The sequence below is a fragment of the Protopterus annectens genome, chromosome 7.part1 (assembly GCF_019279795.1).
Source record: "Protopterus annectens isolate FY-2018-M chromosome 7.part1, PAN1.0, whole genome shotgun sequence".
In the NCBI taxonomy this organism is placed as follows: domain Eukaryota; kingdom Metazoa; phylum Chordata; order Ceratodontiformes; family Protopteridae; genus Protopterus; species Protopterus annectens.
In genome coordinates, this window is record NC_056740.1 from 515,730,397 (window position 1) to 515,751,807 (window position 21,411).

Consider the following 21,411-nt stretch of genomic DNA (forward strand, 5'->3'; position numbering starts at 1 on the left):
ATGTATGTTTCTTGTTTTATTATTGAATACTAAGTCAACTTTATTGTATGTATTTACTGCGGAGCTTTCCTCCCCGGGTCTCCACTGACAAAGGGCTCACAAATGTCAAACATATATATATATATATATATATATATATATATATATATATATATATATATATCTATACATGTATAGATAGGTACAGCTATGTATATATATATATATATATATATATATATTTCTAGGGGAAGAAAAACAATACAATGTATTCACAGTTTATTACAATTTATTTACTTAGCTCTGTGTGTGTGTGTGTGTGTGTGTGTGTATATATATATATATATATATATATATATATATATATATATATATGTATATATCAACAGCATGAACCTAAAATGTATTAAGATCAATACAGTTAAAGCATATTGTATTAGAGTTTCTTGTCTTATATCTCATGAAAAAATAGATTCTATGTTAAAATGTTCAGAGATGGAGAGGAGATAAGGAAATACACTGCTGAAGTCAGTTCTAGAAATAAAGCAGAGTTAGGATTGGGGAGATTAACTAAATATGCTCCCATCATTAGATCAGGACATGACACCTGCCAGCAGCATAAATATCATATTAAAAATGAGCTTATATTCTCTGTACATATGCAGACATTTTAATACTATTACAGGCTTTTCAAATTATTATAAGTAGTAACTAAGGAACATCCTTCAGATGAAGAAAACTCAATATACTTAAAGTGAATCCAACAGTTTATTATTAAAAGGCTAAAACTATAAGATAAATGGTAAAACTTAAAACCTGTAGGGAATAGAATACTTTCACACCTGAGACATTTAAATTTGTTCAGGGTTAAGCAATGTGATGACTGTGCCCTGGCCCAGCAATCAAGGAGCCTCAATCCTCACCACTAACACCAGGGAGGTTGTCTTCTAGAAGAGGAAAGGATAACTAATACACACAGTAAAGTACAATTTCCCTTAAGTGCACAGAGAGATCACAGTCAGTCTGGGGCTGGCTGCTCCCTTGCTCACCAGATCCCCAATAAGACTCCCCACTGGCACAGCTATAGGGTCCAGGTCTCAGCCTAACTGGGCAAGCTAGAACCTCCAGTACCATGTCTGTCCAACCAGTGCTTCATGTCCCTGCCCAAGTAGCTGACACAACACGCACACACTTTGAGATAAGTATTTATATAACTTCACAAACACTCCTGGGAAAGTCTGACACAGATTCTCCAGCTGTGCCCCTTTACCCAGACTATACAATAGTAATTACTGCCACCACCCAGTTAATAATATCAGCTACTAAAAGGCCGTTAAAAGGGTGTCCAATTATTACTGTGCAATATTAATATCCAATGATAATGTGACTATACAGTCTAAGGCTTGTTGGAAGGGCTTAGGCAGTAAACTCTATAAATATATAATGTACTCTAAAGCATACTTCATCTCTACACAAAGCACCACAGGTAGAAGGTTTTAAAAATATTTAATAATATTAATAATTAAAACACAAGACAAATCTACTACACCACAGAGATATCTAAGAGTTCATAGATCACACAGAAACTTAAAATAATATTGTAGGAAAGATTTGATTATACAGAAAAATACTTAATCTAACTTTCTAGTCTTTAGCTAATCTTAGAGAAAACACAGTGCTACAATCCTGCTTACATACATAAAGAGCATAGGCAGTGCTGGTATGTTAGATGTCCAAGATCAAAATGCCCTAGGTCTTTTGTGAGATATAGTTTATAAAACATCACTAACAAACATGTCTCTGGGTCCTCCCCAGATTACATCATTTTTGACACTTAGGTTTTCCCAGTATTCATATTGCATCATCTTAACACCTGGTCTGAGTTCTCAGGCCACAAACTGCATTATTTAGCAATCTAACACTTGCACAATACAAGACATTTCACATGTATAAGTACAGTAATGAAACCCCTTACATTCTTATTCAATACAACTTCAAATGAAAATCAGACGAGTTTTAAATAACTTGAAATGGATAATATATCATTTAAACCATAGTTATTAGTAGCATTACATCTCAACTGCCAGAGTAATTCCTTGTATTCAAGAAATAACTCAACAGGTCCACCCTGGTCCCTTCGAGACATACGTGTTCCAAAACAGAAAATTTTAAAGTATACTGTGGATGCTCTATAATATGTCTAGCCAGAGCATTTTTTATATTAGCCCTCCTTATCGTACATATGCTGATAAATACGCTTGTGTAACATATTGATAGTTTTGCCAATATAAAATCGTTCACACACTTGGAAAATTGCAATATAGACAAGGCATTTAGTCTGGCAATTATATTTCTTAGCCAACAAAACGTTTCAATATCCCCTGATATACACCATATTGGTTTCTAGTACGAGGGGACATTGTGCACACCTTCCACATTTATGCATATGTCCTTCTTTCTGGCCAGAGTCGTTACCTTCCAGTAAATTTTTGAAACATCTATCTCTCTTATATACTACACAGGGTTTATCCCCCAACCTAGTTTTACATTTGTCATCTGTGCCAAGTACTATCCAATTATTGTGTATGACTTCCTTAATATTATAAAATAATGTGTTGAAGGTAAGAACCATAGCCTCAGTATAAGGACCACTCATAGTGACCTGATTTTCAGTCACCAAAATCACTGTATCCTCCATCAGTCTACCAGATAAGGAACCCAAAAGTGGAAAAAAATTGACCACTGTGTCTTTTCCTTATAACCTCTTCAAAAATGGGTTCCATAAATGTCTTAGGATACCCCCTCCTAATAAACATTGTCCTCAAATTCTCAACTACTTGTATGAAAACCACATTATCAAATATCATCCTTGATAATCTCACTCCCTGTCCTTTCACTAGAGACTTTTTTTGATGTACAGGATGACAACTGTTATAGTGCAACAGGGTGTTAGAATAAGTAGGTTTCCTAAATAAAGTAGAAGTAAATTTTTTATTTACCATGTCCTTTTTTAAGGTAATATCCAAATAATTAATAGTTTCAAAATTAAATTCCATAGTAAATGTGAAGAACCCAGTGCTAGAATTCATAAACTCAAAAAATTGCTGAAGTTGTTCTTCTGACCTGTCCCAAAAAATTAGTACATCATCTAGGAACCTTCCATCAAATTTGCAGTACTTAAAAAGTTCATGTTTAAACACTGTTAAATTCCCATTGTGTCAATATGATGTTAGGAAACAGGGGGGCACATGCTGCCCCCATTGCAACATCTGTCTTTTGTTTGAATAACTGATTCTCAAATAATATAAAGTTATTCTGTACAATTAACTCCATTAGGGTCCTGTACATGAGCAATCTAGAATTACTTTCAAAAGAAAAAGTACATAAATGCTCATAAAACATGTCAATGCCCTGATCGTGGGGAATAGTTGTACATAGGTCTTTGATATCCATGGTCACCATTATTAAATTCTCACTAAACATATCATTAACTTTTTTGAGGCAATCCCATGAATCTTTAATAATATGGGCCTGTTGTCCCAAAAGATGCTTCAAATTTTGATCTATAAATTTAGCTAAGTTAAAAGTTTTGGAAGCTTTCGCATCAACAATTGGTCTAAAGGGGGATCTTCCATACACTTATGTATTTTGGGGATGCCAAAGATCATGGGGATGCGTGGATGCTTTTGTGTTAGGAAACTGTGTTCATTCAAGAACAATTGCTCATTAAACAATAAATCATTGACTATAATATCTATGTTTCTATAACAAATATCTAATTCATTTCTAGATATTTCCTCATATGCATCAGTAAACAAATGAGTTTGCATTTTGTCTAAATAACTCCCTTGATTCATAATAATCATCCCCCCTCCCTTGTCTGGTTTCATAACCCTTATTGAAACACAATTGACTATTTCATGGAATAATTCCATTTCAGTCACAGACAGGTTGTGTAAAACATATTTCTTATAATTCTGGTGCAACATTCTAATTTGTTCCATACATAAATTTTCAAATACTTGAAGGGTGGGGTGCAGGGGCGGGTTGAATGTACTAGTTTTCCTACATTCCCATGTGTTTGTGAAACTGTCGTCGTTGAACCACATTTTAAAATTCAATTTCCTAACAAATAATTTTGGCTCAAGTAATGCATTGTCTACTCTAGGGGCCATAGTGGGTACAAAATTCAACCCTTTTTGGAGGAGATTTGCCCGTGCTGGGCTCACAACTATGTTACTATAGTTGTAAATTATAAAATATAAAATATAATTGCCAGACTAAATGCCTTGTCTATATTGCAATTTGCCAAGTGTGTGAACAATTTTATATTGGCAAAACTATCAATATGTTACACAAGCATATTTATCAGCATATGTACGATATTAGGAGGGCTAATATAAAAAATGCTCTGGCTAGACATATTATAGAGCACCCACAGCATACGTTCAAATTTTCTGTTTTGGAACAAGTATGTCTCGAAGGGACAAGGGGTGGACCTGTTGAGTTATTTCTTGAATACAAGGAATTACTCTGGCAGTTGAGATGCAATGCTACTAATAACTATGGTTTAAATTACATATTATCCATTTCAAGTTACTTAAAACTCAAGCCTGATTTTCACTTGTAGTTGTATTGAATAATATTGAATTGAATGCATTTTCATTTGGAGTTGTATTGAATAAGAATGTATGGTTGCATTACTGTAACTTTACATCTACTGTCTTCACCATGATTCAGGTTATAATGAGTCCAATTTAACCATGAATTGATTGAAATGTCAATTATTTGGTTTACAAATGTTGTCAGGCTGCTATGTAAGTTTTATTTAGTAATTAGAGACATATGTTTGGAATATGAGGCTTGTTTTTTAATTGTAAGTGTTAGGTTTTAACCAATTGGGATGTATAGGTTTGACATGTGACAGAGTATTTTTGTATTTAATGAAAATGTTTAACTAACTCTAATTATTCTCATGAAGTCTTGGGGTGAACGCCTGATAAAAGCGCTCAATTAATAAACAGTTCAGTGGTTTCTATTCAGCTCCGTGGATTTATTTCTTAGTTTGGAACTGTTTTCTGTGTGATATTTCACATGTATATGCTAACAGAAACTAAAGCAATAAAAGCACCTTCCACATCTAAATTCTAGTCATAAACTTTAGCCTTAAAACAATGGGCATGAAATCTTTATCCAGCCACTCTCGGGCCAAATTCTAACATGAAAGGATACAACATGCTTCACTGGGCCAGTAGAGTTCAATGTTGTCACATATTTTGCAGTTCCACATTTCACAGTGTTTTCTTACATTTAGAAACACAAGCCTGTATTTTACATTTATTTATACAGTTGATAGAATTATATATTAAATTATATTTGACTAGGCTGGCAGCCTTCGCCCATATCTCCCCAATCATCACCCCCCCCCCCCGGGGAACTCAGGCAAGTTTTTCAAGTGCCCCTTGAGAAACATCGCTTGAGAGTGGCAGGTCTATCTGGGTGTACCTCATCCCATTCCCTGTCTTGAGAGCCCATCTGCATTGGCATTGCTACTCAAATTGCAGTGCTGCACTGACATATCATATGCTTGCAACCCCAGGCTCCATCTTAGCAACTTGGCATTTTGCTGACTGGTTCTGTTTAACCATGTTAGAGAGTTGTGATCTGTCATCACAGTGAATTTTCTTCCATACAGATAAGGCCGAAGTTTTTGTAGTGCCCACACAATGGCTAGACATTTCTACCGCTGCATAGCATTCCTACCTGGGTTGGAGTCTATGACTGAGATAACCCACTGGGTGCTCTTCTCCCTCTGAAGAAATCTGGCTAAGTACAGCCCCCACCCCATAGTTTGAAGCATCCACCTGCACAACAAATTATTTGCTGTAGTCTGGACTGACTAACACAGGGGTCCTCCCAAAGCTTCCTTATGCTTCTGAAATGCTTGCACACGAGCTGGGGTCCACACTACCTTATCTGGCCTGTTCTTCCTTATCAGGTCTGTGAGGGGAGCAGCTATGGTACTATAATTGGGAACAAACTTTCTCTAGTACCCCGCTGTCTCTAAGAATGCCCTCACCTGCTTTTTGGTAAAAGGTGCAGGCTATGCCTGAATAGCTTCTACTTTGGCAGGTTCTGGCCTTATCTTACCACTCCCCACTCTATGTCCTAGGTAGGAGACCTCTGACATTCCCACCTGACATTTGCTCAGCTTAATGGTCAACACTGCCCTCTGTAGTCTGCCCAGCACCTCCCTGATATGCTGAAGGTGCTCTTGCCAGGGAATGGCTGTAGATAGCAATATCATCCATGTAAGCAAGGGTAAACCCTCCTGCTCCTGCTAAGATATGATCTACCAGCCTCTGGAAAGTCGTTGGGGCATTCTTCATCCCAAAGGGCATCTTTGTGAACTCATACAAGCCAAAAGGAGTCACAAAGGCTGACTTCTCTCTAGCACTGGGAGTCAAGGGCACCTGCCAGTAACCCTTGGTAAGGTCAATGGTTGTAAGATACTTAGCCCCACCCAGCTGCTCTAGGGCCTCATTTGTCCTAGGCATGGGGTAAGCATCTGACTCTGTGTGACTATTTAATTTCCTGTAATCCACACAGAACTTGGTGCTGCCATCCTTCTTTGTCACCAACACCACTGGTGAGACCCAGGGACTGCTGGACTCTTGAATCACCCCTAGTTCCAACATCTCCTGTACCTCTTCCCTCAGAGTCTGTTTGACTCTCTCAGGCACCCTATAAGGGGCCTGCATGATAGGCCTTTGGGGTCCTGTATCCACCTGGTGCTGCACCAGGTGGGTGCTCCCTGGTTTCCCGATGAACATGCCCCCAAACTCCTCCAACACTGCTCGGATTTCTTGAACCTGGGTAGGAGATAGCTGCTGGGACATTGCTACCCCTTCCACCAAGGTGTCAGCCAGAGCCTCACTGAGGAGATCAGTCCCCAGATCTCCCTCAGACTCCTCCTGCAATCCACTGCAAATGCTCAGCACAAGGGCCTCCCTATCATGGTAAGGTTTCATCATGTTAACATGGTACAGTTTGTGCCCCTGCCATCTGCCTAGCAATTCCACCATGTAGTTAACAGCACTTACCTTTCTTAACACCTTGTAGGGTCCCTCCCAAGCTGCTTGCAGATTGTTGTGCCTGACAGGAATGAGAACCCATCACCTGCTTCCCTACAGCATACTCTCTAGCTCGAGCATTCCTGTCATACCACACCTTTTTCTGTTGTTGGGCTTCTGCCAGGTTCTTCTGGGCCAGGCCCATGAGTTCCCAGAGCCTTGTCCTGAGGTTTAGGACATATGCCACAACAGACTCCTTGTGAGACTCACACTCACCTTCCCACTCATCTCAAATTAAATCTAGAGGTCCCCTCACCCTATGTCCATACAGCAACTCAAAGGGTGAAAAACGTGCGGATTCATGGGGAACCTCTCTGTAAGCAAACAACAGATGGGGCAAACATTTGTCCCACTCCCTCTTAAACTTATCTGCAAATGCCCGTAGCATGGACTTGATTGTAGAGTTTAACCTCTCAACAAGACCATTAGTCTGGGGATAGTAGGAGTGGTTTTCATGTGCTTCACCCCACAGGACTTCCACAGACAAGCCAGCAGGTCTGAAATAAAATTGGCACCTCTGTCAGACAGTATTTACTTTGGGAAACCTACCCTGCTGAAAATCTCTAGCAAAGCATTTGCCACCTTCTCTGCCTCAATGGAGGACAAAGCCACTGCCTCATGGTATCGTGTAGCATAATCTACAATCACTAGGATATACTTTTTCCCTATGGAACTTGGGGTATTCAGAGGACCCACAAAATCCATAGCTACCCTCTGAAATGGCTCCTCAATCACAGGCAAAGGCATCAAAGGAGCTCTCACCTTGTCTCCTGCCTTGCCTACCTTTTGGCACTGCTCACAGGTCCTGCAGTAACCTGTTACATCTCTGGAAATTCCAGGCCAATAAAAGTTTTGCATAATATGCCTCTTTGTATGTTTTATGCTCATATGACCTGCAAAGGAACTATCATGGGCCATGGCTAGAAGTGCCAGACAGTAAGCTCCAGGCAATATCAACTGCTGTACTCTCTCATCTTCTAGCCCTCCCTCAGGGGTCCACTCTCTGTACAGTAACCCTTTGTTCCAGTATACAGATTTCCCCCTAACCTTGAGAATCGGGTGCCTCCCTAGCTACCTGCCTCAGGCCTTGCAATGAAGGGTCCGAGAGCTGAGTCTGTCTCAAGTCTCTCCTTGTAACCCTTCCCAGGTCCTCTTACACTGGAAGTCTGGCATCCTCTGACAGCAGTGCCTCACTGTCAGCCTGGGTACTACTACTCACCTCTACCTTTGCAGTTACACTGTCCAAGGGAACATCAGTGCCCACAAGCAGCTGTGGCTCACATTCAGTCTCACTGCTACAGCAGAGCTCTCTCCCTGAAGTAACCACTTCAGGAGTCCTGGCTGCAGGTATGCAGTCTGTCTGGGTCTCCCCCAGGCTACCAGACCCACATGCTTGTCTCCTAGCCTCACTGCATTTAACTGTGTAAGTACATGGTACTGCCTCATCCAAATCCTTCCCTCTCAGGACATCTGCAGGATGGTCGTTCCATATCCCTGTTGTCTCAAGACAACCCACTATTGGCATTTTGCCTTTACCACTTACTGGCTCTTTCACCTTTGGTTCCCCACCTTGCCTCCATGGACACCTGTATGCCACATGGCCTCACTGGTTACATTCAAAACATTTAACCCTAGCTCCTGGATGTGAACCTGGACTAGTGGCTTCCCCCTGCTACTGGCAGATTCTGTTGGGGCAGTCTGCGTTGCCCACCATGGGTTCCTTTAGTCCCATGAGCAGTACTGGGGGTCCCTTTCCTGTGCAGGGCTGCCCTGCTTGCTAAGTATAGGTCTCCCTTCTTCCCCAACTCCTCTGAAGTAGCACACTGTCTATCAGATAAGCAGATCCTCATGTCCTCAGGCAAAGTGCTAAGGGCTTGTCCCCTTACCAAAAGGTCTGCCAGCCCTTCAAAAGTGGTGACATGACATCCACTCACCCAGCTATGAAAATAAGTGCTCAGTTCAACAACATATTCACATACATTTTCATCTGCCTTGCGTCTATGCTCACAAAACTTTTTCCTATACATTTCAGGTGTTAGCTTAAAACATTTTAACAAATGTCTTTTTACAGCAGTATAATCAAAACAGTCAGTGTCATGCATTTTTGCTAAAGAAGTTACAGCTTTAGCATGGAGTAAGGGGGTCAAGAACCGTACCCAGAGCCTTTGGTCAACTTCATACTGTTTACATACCCGCTCAAACATATGAATGAAGCTATCAAAATTATCCCCCTCTTTAAACTATGGAAGAAATTTACTGACCTTTTGTGTTTCTGGGGTCCAGTTACTCCCTTCCCCATGACCTCCATGACTCTGGCGAAGAGTCAGCATTTCCCTCTCATGCTTTCTCTGCAGTTCCTTTTCTTCAGCTTCTAGGATCCTCATTCTCTCAGCTGCTTCTAGTTCCATATGCCTGGCCTCCAACTCAAGTCTCTTTAGCTCCAGCTGGATTTTTAAGTCCACTGTAGAAAGGTTGAGCTGTCCATTCTCCGAGAATATTGTATCTCCACTGTCAGTCTGGTTATCCTCCAGGCTGCTGTTTTCTGATGCAGCTGTAACCAAGGCTGCAATCAGGTCTGCCTTAGTCAGGTTGCCATGCACCAGCCCCCTAGCCTGGCACATCTCCGCCAGCTGGCTCCTTCTCAGCTTTCCATATTCTTCTGCTGACATGCTGCCTGCTCACCCTGACTAACACTAAGCTAACAAAAGAAACAAACAATTGTGATCTGAACTCTTGGTATACACTGTGTGGCTGTTTTAGAGTACAAAACACTTTTAGAGATCACTGTACATAAGCTACAGGAATTCGTTCTACCCACACGCCTACAAGCCAATTAGTATGTGAAGTAGATCCCACCACTGCCAAACACTTGTGATGACCATGCCCTGGCCCAGCAATCAAGGAGCCTCAATCCTCACCACTAATACCAGGGAGGTTGTCTCCTAGAAGAGGAAAGGATAACTAATACACACAGTAAAATACAATTTCCCTTAAGTGCACAGAGAAATCACAGTCAGTCTGGGGCTGGCTGCTCCCTTGCTTACCAGGTCCCCAATAAGACTCCCCACTGGCACAGCTATAGGGTCGAGGTCTCAGCCTAACTGGGCAAGCTAGAACCTCCAGTACCCTCTCTGTCCAACCAGCACTTCGTGTCCCTGTCCAAGTAGCTGACACAACACACACACACTTTGAGATAAGTATTTATACAACTTCATGGACACTCCTGGGAAAGGCTGACACAGATTCTCCAGCTGTGTCCCTTTACCCAGACTATAAGGTAGTAATTACTGCCACCACCCAGTTAATAATATCAGCTACTAAAAGGCCCTTAAAAGGGTGCCCAATTATTACTGTGCAATATTAAAATACAATGGTAATGTGACTATACAGTCTAAGGCTTGTTGGAAGGGCTTAGACAGTAAACTCTATAAATATATAATGTACTCTAAAGCATACTTCATCTCTACACAAAGCAGCCACAGGTAGAAGGTTTTAAAAATATTTAATAATAAATAATTAAAACACAAGACAAATCAACTACACCACAGAGATATCTAAGAGTTCACAGATCACACAGAAACTTAAAATAATATTGTAGGAAATATCTGATTATACAGAAAAATACTTAATCTAACTTTCTAATCTTTAGCTAATCTTAGAGAAAACACAGTGCTACAATCCTACTTACATACATAAAGAGCATAGGCAGTGCTGGTAAGTTAGATGTCCAAGATCAAAATGCCCTAGGTCTCTTGTGAGACATAGTTTATAAAACATCACTAACAAACATGACTCTGGGTCCTCCCCAGATTACATCATTTTTGACACTTAGGTTTTCCCAGTATTCATATTGCATCATCTTAACACCTGGTCTGAGTTCTCAGGCCACAAACTACATTATTTAGCAATCTAACACCTGCACAGAAATTTATAACAATACAAGACATTTCACATGTATATGCTAACAGAAACTAAAGCAATAAAAGCATCTTCCTCATCTAAATTCTAGTCATAAACTTTAGCCTTAAAACAATGGGCATGAAATCTTTATCCAGCCACCCTCGGGCCAAATTCTAACATGAAAGGATACAACATGCTTCACTGGGCCAGTAGAGTGCAATGTTGTCACATATTTTGCAGTTCCACATTTCACAGTGTTTTCTTACATTTAACAACACAAGCCTGTATTTTACATTTATTTATACAGTTGATAGAATTATATATTAAATTCTATTTGACTAGGCTGGCAGCCTTCGCCCATATCTCCCCAATCATCACAAGCAATATCAGTGTATTGAGATCAATGACTTGGATGCACATACTATAACCATAAAGAGATATAGGTGTTACTATTGATGATAGACTAACCTTTGATTTACATGTCAATAATTGTATCCAAAAAACACATCTCAAGCTAGATCTCCTCTATAGAAACAAAAAAATATCTTACCAAAACAGCAAAACTAACCCTTTCAAATGCCTACCTCTTACCCACTTTACTTTATAGCTCCCAAATTCTCACCAGCCTCAACACTGGACTACTAAACAAGTTAGAAACAACTTATAACAGGACTGCCAGATTTGCTGCCCAAAATTCTTACAAGTCCCATGACTGTCTCTCACTAAAATAACTAAATTTGCTAGAATTACCTAACCTGCTTCTGTATAATCAGTTTCAGATTATTCATTCCATTCTCTACAAGCCCTCTTTCTGTCCAGTTATCTCATCTCTAATCTCTCATTACCTACCCACTAGATTACACTGCAGTTCTGAACAAGGCCTACTAAAAATCTACAAACCAAGGTCCAAAATGGGTCACCTAGTCTATAGCTTTAACCCTTCCAAGGTCTGGACTAGCCTACCACTAGATATGAGATCCCTTGAACATCCCAAATCAATTCAAAACCACTACAAAAAAATACCTTCATGAAAAATGGACCTGCCAATATAATTATCCCCCGTAAACACTCCCCTATAACCTTCTACTTCTCTTCTCTCTTCCTTCCCTTCAATAAACAAACTTACTACTTTATCCTCTCCTATTGCTACATCATTGTACAAACATAACTAGTAAAACATTTCATCTATGTAACTATTGCACTATTATGTATATAATATGTAATTATGAATGTATCCCTCTGATGAATGCATTTCTATGTATTTCACTTGCCACAGTTTAATGTATGACACTGTAATGCAATAATGTGTGGTACTGATGAATGTAATGTGTGGCACTGTAATGTAGTGGTACTGATGAATGTATTTATATATGTATTCAATACGTAAAATTTCTATTTTCTGTTGTTTTCTCCTCAGGCCTCTGCTGAAAATGGATATTTGTAGCCCAGTTGGACAAACCGGTCAACAAATATAAAATAAATAAATAAATAAAATAAAGAAATATGTAGATGATGATTATGAAGATTGCTGCAGTACTTACATTATTTATATTTGTGTATCTCAAAAGTGTAAACCATTTTATGTTTAGGAAAACTATGACAAAACTGAGTGACAGAATGTAATGATCGTACTTAACAACGAAGAAGAATGAAAACACTGCTTTGCTTAAAAATACCATGTTTTAAATTCTAGATGATAGAACTAGTTAATGGCATTGTGAGGAAAAAGGATAGAAACAGAATATAAAGAGGCCGTGTGGCAGGTTATACTGAATGCTGATACTGAGCCTGGCCTGAATGAATATTTGACCATTAAGCCATTTGTATTCTCAAAGCTAGATCATTAGGACCTCAGTTGTGAAATACATCATCACACGGTTAAATGTCATAAAACAGTAAGTAGTCACCATGTCGGCTTGCGTGAAGAAATGCTGCATTTCACAACAGTACTCACACACATCTGCTTGTGTATCTTTACCCAGTAGACACTCATTATGCTGGCACTCAAAGGTGTCCTAGCCCTTGGTGACTGTTGTATAAGCCTTTGTTATATGTCGTTATGTTGCCATAGCCACAGAATATCATGTTACAAGCTGCCATGGTAACACTGTAAACTTTCACTAAGCTATTGTTTAATGACTGAATAAGAGTATTAGTACAACTACTAAGTATAAAAAAAAATTCATAGGAAAATATACCTTATAACTTGTTGCTCCATGCTGCCATTAAACACTTATGATCACTTAATGACGATGTGTGACATGTCAAAAATCTGTCATGTCAGTATTGTTGAAAAGCTATCATTTAGCAGTTCAGCACAGAACAGTATATTATTTTGGAGGATGAACAAAGATGTAAAGGAAACAAAAGAAATGCTACAATTAGCAGGTTACATGGTAGCTTTGATAGAGGTGCATGTTATACAAAAGACATACCACACTAAACACTAACATAATGGGGTGCAATATATGAAGAATAAGTATATGCACTGGGTATATGTCAAGTATACAGAAGCAGAAAATGTGAAAATCCAATTTAGATGCACATTTTTCCATGAAATGTTGCTTAAAAAAACAAAGACAGTTTTAAATGGATGGGTGAATTAATTGCATTTAAGACTGAGCATAAATAAGGCTTGGTCTGGTGACATAGAGGGAAAAAGCCCTAACTACAGTGCAGCTGCTCTAGGTTTAATTAGTGGCTCACATGACTGGAGTGGCAGGGTGGGATAAGCATACCTGTCCCAGGTGGGATGGGGTTTGTCACTGATGCTTCCTTACAGGAGGCATGGTTTAAAGAGGGGAGCTGCCCTCGAAGATAAGTGATGAGTGGGGGGAGTCGGAAGGGCAAATACAAAAAAAAAAAAAAAACTTCCACAATATAAAAAGAAAGATGGCCAGGCCCCCAGGAAGCCTTTTGGATCCAAGATTGATCTCAGCAATACCAGAGTAAGTCCAGGAATGTAGGAGACAAGTAAGTAGACCTGGTAAGGGCCAGGACCAGCCACAGATGTGATGTCCCAAGGTAGACAAAAAAAATGTGCTTGAATAGTGGAAAAAAGTCAGAAGACAGTTGCTCCTCTCATCTCTGCTATCATGAACTGACATCACTCTATTAATGTCAGCTTGTCAGCAGTTAAAAATTGCTCACTGCAAAATGGTAGCAGTTTTATGAATTACAATCTGTCACTAAGCATTTGCTTAATGAATTATAGAGAAGTACAAGTAAACATATATAAAAAATCAAATTGTTTGGAATATTTTGTGATGAGGTTTTTAAGCAGAAAATATTTCACACTGTACCACTTAAATAGGCAAGGACAGGAAATCAAAGAATATGGCTACCCCCACACCTGTAATTACTAGCAAATAACAAAATTCAGCAAACACTGACTAACTTCCAGTTCAGTTAATATTCCTGCAACACAGTTAAAATCAATTTAAATACTGTATTTTTGAAAAGGTGCAGATAAAGGTACTTAAATTCTCTTATACGTCCAGTTGAATACAGCAAGTTCTTAGCTGGCCAAAGCTGAGGTTTTTAAGCAGAAAATATTTCACACTGTAAACCTCAGCTTTGGCCGGCTAAGAACTTGCTGTATTCAACTGGACGTATAAGAGAATTTAAGTACCTTTATCTGCACTTTTCAAAAAATACAGTATTTAAATTGATTTTAACTGTGTTGCAGGAATATTAACTGAACTGAAGTTAGTCAGTGTTTGCTGAATTTTGTTATTTGCTAGTAATTACAGGTGTGGGGGTAGCCACATTCTTTGATTTCCTGTCCTTGCCTATTTAAGTGGTACAGTGTGAAATATTTTCTGCTTAAAACCTCAGCTTTGTCCGGCTAACAACTAGCTGTATTCAAGAGGATGTATAACCGAATTTAAGTACCTTTATCTGCACTTTTTTTTTCAAAAAATACAGTATTTAAATTGATTTTAACTGTGTTGCAGGAATATTAACTGAAGTGGAAGTTTTGACTCTGCTCTTCAGTTAGTCCCAGCCACCCTCCCTGTTTTTGTTTTGGTGTTAATCTTAGTGGCCTTGAAACTGCCCGCCCCTCTTGTAAATTTGTGTTTGGATACTCCTTCTGGGCCCATCTCATTTGCTCACTCAACTGAGTGCAGTGAGATCATATTCTGATTTCAGGCACTCCTACTGTGTACAAAGAGAGCATCTGGGAAACAGAAAAAAAATTAAGCTTGTTTCCTGCCTTTCCTGTTAAATGGTATAGACTATTTCTAGGCTTCTGAGCCCCCAAGCCCTTCTGTGTTGGAGGGAAGCCTTCTAGCTTAGTTTTTTTTTTCTTATAACTAGCCAGTTTTCTAGTTTCAGCACTCAAATCTGTTTCTTTGATCTCAGCACTTGTTCAGAAAAAAAATTTAATCTGCTTTTACTGTACTTGTGTTTCTACCTACTTTATTTTACTTTTGCATCATCTTAAAAGTACTCAATTGTATTTATTACTGCTTGGTGTAACTCATTCTAAGCCTTTTGGTTTAAACACTTGGGCTTCGGACCAATTGTTTTGCACTGAGAGGGTTTGTGGTCTGCACTGTAGTGGCAGAACAGGTAGCTTACATCCTTCTAGGTTGGGAACTGCTGATTGAGGGCTCAGTGTCTGTTATTCTAAAAGTGTATTAATTCTGGTTTAAGCACTTGGGCTTTCAGGCCAGTTATTTTACATTAAGGGTTCGTGGTCTGCACTCTTGTGGGAGGAGAGGCTGGACTCTGCCCTTCTGAGCTGGGAATTTCTGGTTAAAGGCTTATAGTGCATGCATATCTGAACTGCTTCTTACTGAAGTTGGTGCGCCTTGTTTGCTGTGGCATAGACTGAATTCAGGCCTGCTGGATCTAGCTTTGTTTGTGTAACTTGAGCACTAATCCAGGCATTCTCTAAAGTATTCAATTGTATTTATTACTGCTTGGTAGTAACTTGATTAAAGTGTAGCTATCATTCTAAGTCTTTTGGATTAAGCACTTGGGCTTCAGACCAGTTGTTTTACATTAGGAAGGTTTGTGGCATGCACTGTGGTGGCAGGACAGGTAGCTTTCATCCTTCTAAGTTGGGAACTGCTGATTGAGAGCCCAGTGTCTGTTATTCTTAAAGAGTATTAGTTCTGGTTTAAGCACTTGGGCTTCAGGCCAGTTATTTTACATTAAGAAGGTTCGTGGTCTGCACTCTTGTGGGAGAAGAGGCTGGACTCTACCCTTCTGAGCTGGGAATTTCTGGTTAAAGGTTTACAGTGTCTGAATATTTGAACTGTATCTTACTGAAATTGGTACACCTTGTTTGCTGTAGCATAGACTAGATGCAGGCCTGCCAAATCTAGCTTTGTTTATATGCTTGTTGTTTGTTTGCTTGTTATTTCCCTGGAACGCTAATTCCACCTAATACGCGGCTTCTCAGCGCTTCTGTGGATCACTAGTGATATCTGCATTGCTTACTGTACTTATTTCCTTGTTTCACTTGAAAGAAAGTTACTGTTTGTCAATTTTGCATTTAAGTTACCTGTAACACATTGCACTTAAGTTACCTGGCACTTGCTCACTAAAGCAATTATATAAGTCAGCACTAAAAATTAAAAGCACTATACCCTCACTCCCCACTGGCCCTTGTTTTCAATTATTAAGGAATTCCCAATATTATTCTAGCATGTCCAAAGGTCAGTTGTCAATCTCCTCTCGGTCCAGCTGGTGAATCTGGGAATCTTGAGGCAATGTTACAACTGCCTCATGTACACAGACAACCCTCTCCTCCTCCCAACAAATTCCAACACATGTGAGAGATGCAACCATATAGCCAAACTGGAGGCTAAGCTCTCTCAACTCAGTACTGGCATAACCAGTCAGGAGGAGAAGGAAACCACACTCACTACAATTCCAGTCTCACATAGACCTACCACGACAGCAAACCAAACACATAATCACACAAAAACATACTCTGAGGCTCTAAATAAAGATCTGCCTAAGCAGTAGAGACCTCCAAAGCAGACACCCAAGCAACCGCTACCCCAAAACAAAACACGTGCAACACATATCTCACAAAGCCAGTGTGCCGAACAGTCACAGCCCTTAAGACTAAACAACACACCTGATACACTTGTAATAGGTGACTCTATCGTCAGGCACACTGATGTCCCGCTCACCAGGCTGAACAAGGAGAGGGTTACGGTGAGCAGCCTGTCGGGCGTTAGGATCCGCCACATAACACAAGCACTCAGGTCACTCCAAGGCAAGTACAAATATGACTCAATCATTATCCATGCTGGTGTGAATGACCTGAGATGTACCTCACTGGACTACATGAAAAGAGACATAAAGGAGCTCTCTGAGCATGTAGCCCAGGCCGGTATGACCCTGACCTTGAGTAGCATCTTACCCTCACCAAGAATGCTGCCACAATATGAAGACAAGATGATCAATTTCAACAATTGGCTTAAGTACTGGTGTCATTCAAAGGGGATCCAATGCCTGTCAGCTTGGGATGATATGCTCGACAAGCCACGATGCTTCACTAGGGACAGCTTGCACCTGTCTCCCCTGGGCTTTTGGATATTGGCAAAGGCTCTTGCTACCCCCATAGTGCCTTTTTTAGGCAAGGCTCAAAAGACAAACCCACCTCCATAGGTATCACAAGGGATAAGAAACTAAGAGTAATGCTACTCAACGCCAGAAGTCTAAACTTCAAGATGCACGCACTCGAAACTCTCCTTAGCATGGAGAACATTGATATCTGTGCAGTAACAGAAACCTGGTTCAGGACTCCCAAGAGCACCCCAGCACTACCAGGTTATACCTCATACCATGCTTTTCGCCCCCAAAACTTGGACCGAACCACAAAAGGAGGAGGAGTACCGATATTCATCAAAGATACCCACACCTCCAGGTTGGTGGCAAAGCACGAAGCATCAGAGACTATCCATGTGCAACTAACAGTGGGTAAAACTGCCTTCCAGTTTATAGCCTGCTACAGACCACCCTCCCAAACCCAGGAACCCCACTCGGCCTTCCTGAGAACACTGGAAAATATGAAGGTCTCTCCAAACACCATTATATTGGGTGACTTCAACTACCCAAACATAGACTGGGAGCATTACTCTAGCTCCAACACCCTAGCCCAAAGGTTCCTAGAATTTATAAACTCAAATGCTATGGCACAACTTGTTACCACTCCCATAAGAGGGGAAACATACTGGACCTGATCATCACCAACATGGGGACTCTATGCTCCAGACCAGAAGTGTATCCCTCACTGGTAAGATCAGACCATAAACTAATCTCACTGGATATTCACATCCCGACCCCACCCCCTGCCCAGAAAACCACAGTGAAAAAATTCTCTAAAGCAAATTTCACACTCCTCAAAACCGAGGTGGAATCCTTCAAAGCCCCCGGGACTGTGGAAAATATGGCCCAGACCGCAGAATCCTTTATAAATGCATTCTATGAACACCTTCAGGAATGCATGGATCATGCGATCCCAAATAAAACCAAGACCCAATCCTCCAAAGGTAGACGTCCTGTCTGGTGGACTCCAGCCATAAACAAAGAAGGAGGCAGCTACTAAATGATAGAGCAAAATCCCAAAAAGGGAAGGCATGACTGATCAGTATTAGCAAAAAACTACGGGCACTCATAAAATTGTCTAAGGCCAGCTTCGAGAGAAAAATTGCACAGGACACTAAGGATAATCACAAGGCTTTCTTTAGTTATGTTAGGAACCTGGGTGGTAATTCCCAGATATGCTCAGAATTAGTCCAAAATGACAAAAAATACACTGAACCCACAGACATTGCCAACATCCTAGCTGACAGGTTCAGCGTAAACTTCTCCCCCCCTCCCCACCAAAAGGGCAAATATCTATCCCAGCAGAGTGCTGCCTCCCTAACATCTTAGATGCTCAGGTAAGAGCCGCCCTCTCCAAAGCAAAAAACACAGTATCAATGGGACCAGACGGTGTCCCGGGCTGCGTCCTACATGAACTCCAAGAAGAGCTAAACCCAAACATAAAACTACTGTTCAATCTCAGCCTTACTACAGGATATGTGCCCAAAGAGTGGCATACAGCAACAGTGGTCCCTCTCCATAAAGGTGGTGCCTCAACGGATCCTGGAAACTATCGCCCCATAAGCCTGACTAGCTTGGTCTGCAAAGCTATGGAAAGGATCATCATGGACCTCATAAATAAAGATATTGGGGACCTACAGACACTGGATCCTACCCAGTTCGGCTTTGTTAAGGGCAGATCCTGCCTCTTAAACCTGGTTGATTTCTTTGAAACAGTCACCAAGGCCATTGACGAGGGAAGGTGGTCCACACAGCCTATCTGGACCTCATAAAGCCTCCGATACAATACCCCACTCGGGCATTATAGATAAGCTCACCAGATTAAATATAAACCCCTATGTCACTAGATGGATTGCAAACTGGCTCAAGGACAGAACCCACATGGTTAGAATTGCTGGAGCCATGTCAGACTCCAAACCAGTTACAAGTGGTGTCCCACAAGGCTCAGTCCTGGGACCTCTCTTGTTCGGTATATATTTCTCGGAGGTACAGGCCAACACGGAAGGACTGTGGCTGACCAAGTTCGCAGATGACTGCAAACTGGGCACCATAATTGACTCTCCAGCCGACACAAGCATCCTCCAAAAGGGCCTCATAGAAACAGACAACTGGTGCCAGAGCCATGGCCTCAAGCTAAATGCCAAAAAGTGTATAGTCATCCCCTTTGGCAAAAACAAAGTGCCCACAAATTACTACATAGGTGGTAATCCATTAAGTACAGAAGAAGTAATTAGGGACCTGGGGACCAAGTTGATAGCAATTTCTCATTTGACAACCACGTGGCCAAAGTGGTTAGAAAAACATTTTATATAGCCCACCTAATCATGAAGGGATTCACATCTAGATCAGGGGAGGTCATCATGCCTCTTTACTCATCCCTCATCAGGCCCATAATTGAGTACAATGCCCCTTTTGGGATGCACCTTACCAGACACCTGCAGCAACTGGAAAGACCCCAAAAGTACCTCACCAAGAGGATCAAAGGGCTCAAACAGATGCCATATGCTGCCCGGTTAACGAAACTCCAGCTCTACTCAGTGGCATACCACCTGTTCAGAGGCGATCTGTGCCTGATGTATAAAGCCATGTCCAACCCAGAATTAATGGACATGCTGCACCTCAGAAAATCCAAATCCCATCGAGCTACGCGCTCGAGAGGCTTGAACCTCAGCACTGAAATAAATAGGACATGCTGGAGGAACAGATTCATAACCCAGAGGCTCCCTTCACTCTGGAATAAAATCCCAGTCCAGGTTAGGCAGAGTCCCTCATTGACTCTCTTCAAGAGGAATCTTGATGAGTGGATGGGAGATCATAGGTTTACCCTGGGTATCACTTCTGTGTCACTGACAGAGGCACAGTATACTAACCTCGAAAAAGGGCATAGCAAAATAAATTTAAAATGGGTGGCGAAAGCCAACATATTCTGGCTAGGCTTATAAATGCCCTAGGGCAGATAGCCTAGTATGAACCTATGAACCTATGAACCTATGTTGGTGTTCCAGTACAAAATACACTACAAGCCATGTAGTAGTCATCCCAGGAACTTGGAACAAGCACTGATATAACTCATGCATTTTGATAAGTTAGGGCACCTGTGGTCACAGTTAAGTGCAGTCCATCAGTCTTCTGTCTGGCATCTATAAACAGGACTCCACTCCATTGGCAAAAATAACTATTAATATGGTGAAACTTTGAACAAACGATTTTATTTCAGCATAGCAAGTCTTCTGCTGGATGTTAGCACAGAAACATAGCAGCTTATCTATAATGGCAACTGCTATGGTGAGCTTAGACCCATTATTATTCACCTGAGACTAAACACGAGTGTTGTTGTGTCTTTCGGCTTTTCCCGGTTAGGGGTCGCCACAGCGGAACTCCGGTCCGATAATGATTGGCAGTAGATTTTTACGTACCGAGTTGCCAGCTCTGATGCACAACCTTCAACGAAGGTATGCCCATTCACGCATGTCTCCACACAGAAGACGTTTTAGCTGAGAATCGAACAGGACAGTGTCTTACTGTGAGGCGACAACGCTATCGCAGCACCACCACTGTCCTTAAATATGAAGAAGTTCATAATGTTAACTGCACAGTAATCTGGAATAGTTACATTTTTATGACAGTATGGTGATCTCTCTAAGAATTATATTGTGGCGAATAAACTGCAGGACTGATAGACTAATCAGATGTTTGCTGATGCATGTGAGCTAATGTTTGTTTAAACTTCTCTGATGTCCTTCTTAAAGCTAATAAGTTGTGACATGTTTTGCCTCTTGATTATTCAATTATTTACTTAGATGTTCCACTCAATATTTCAGCAATT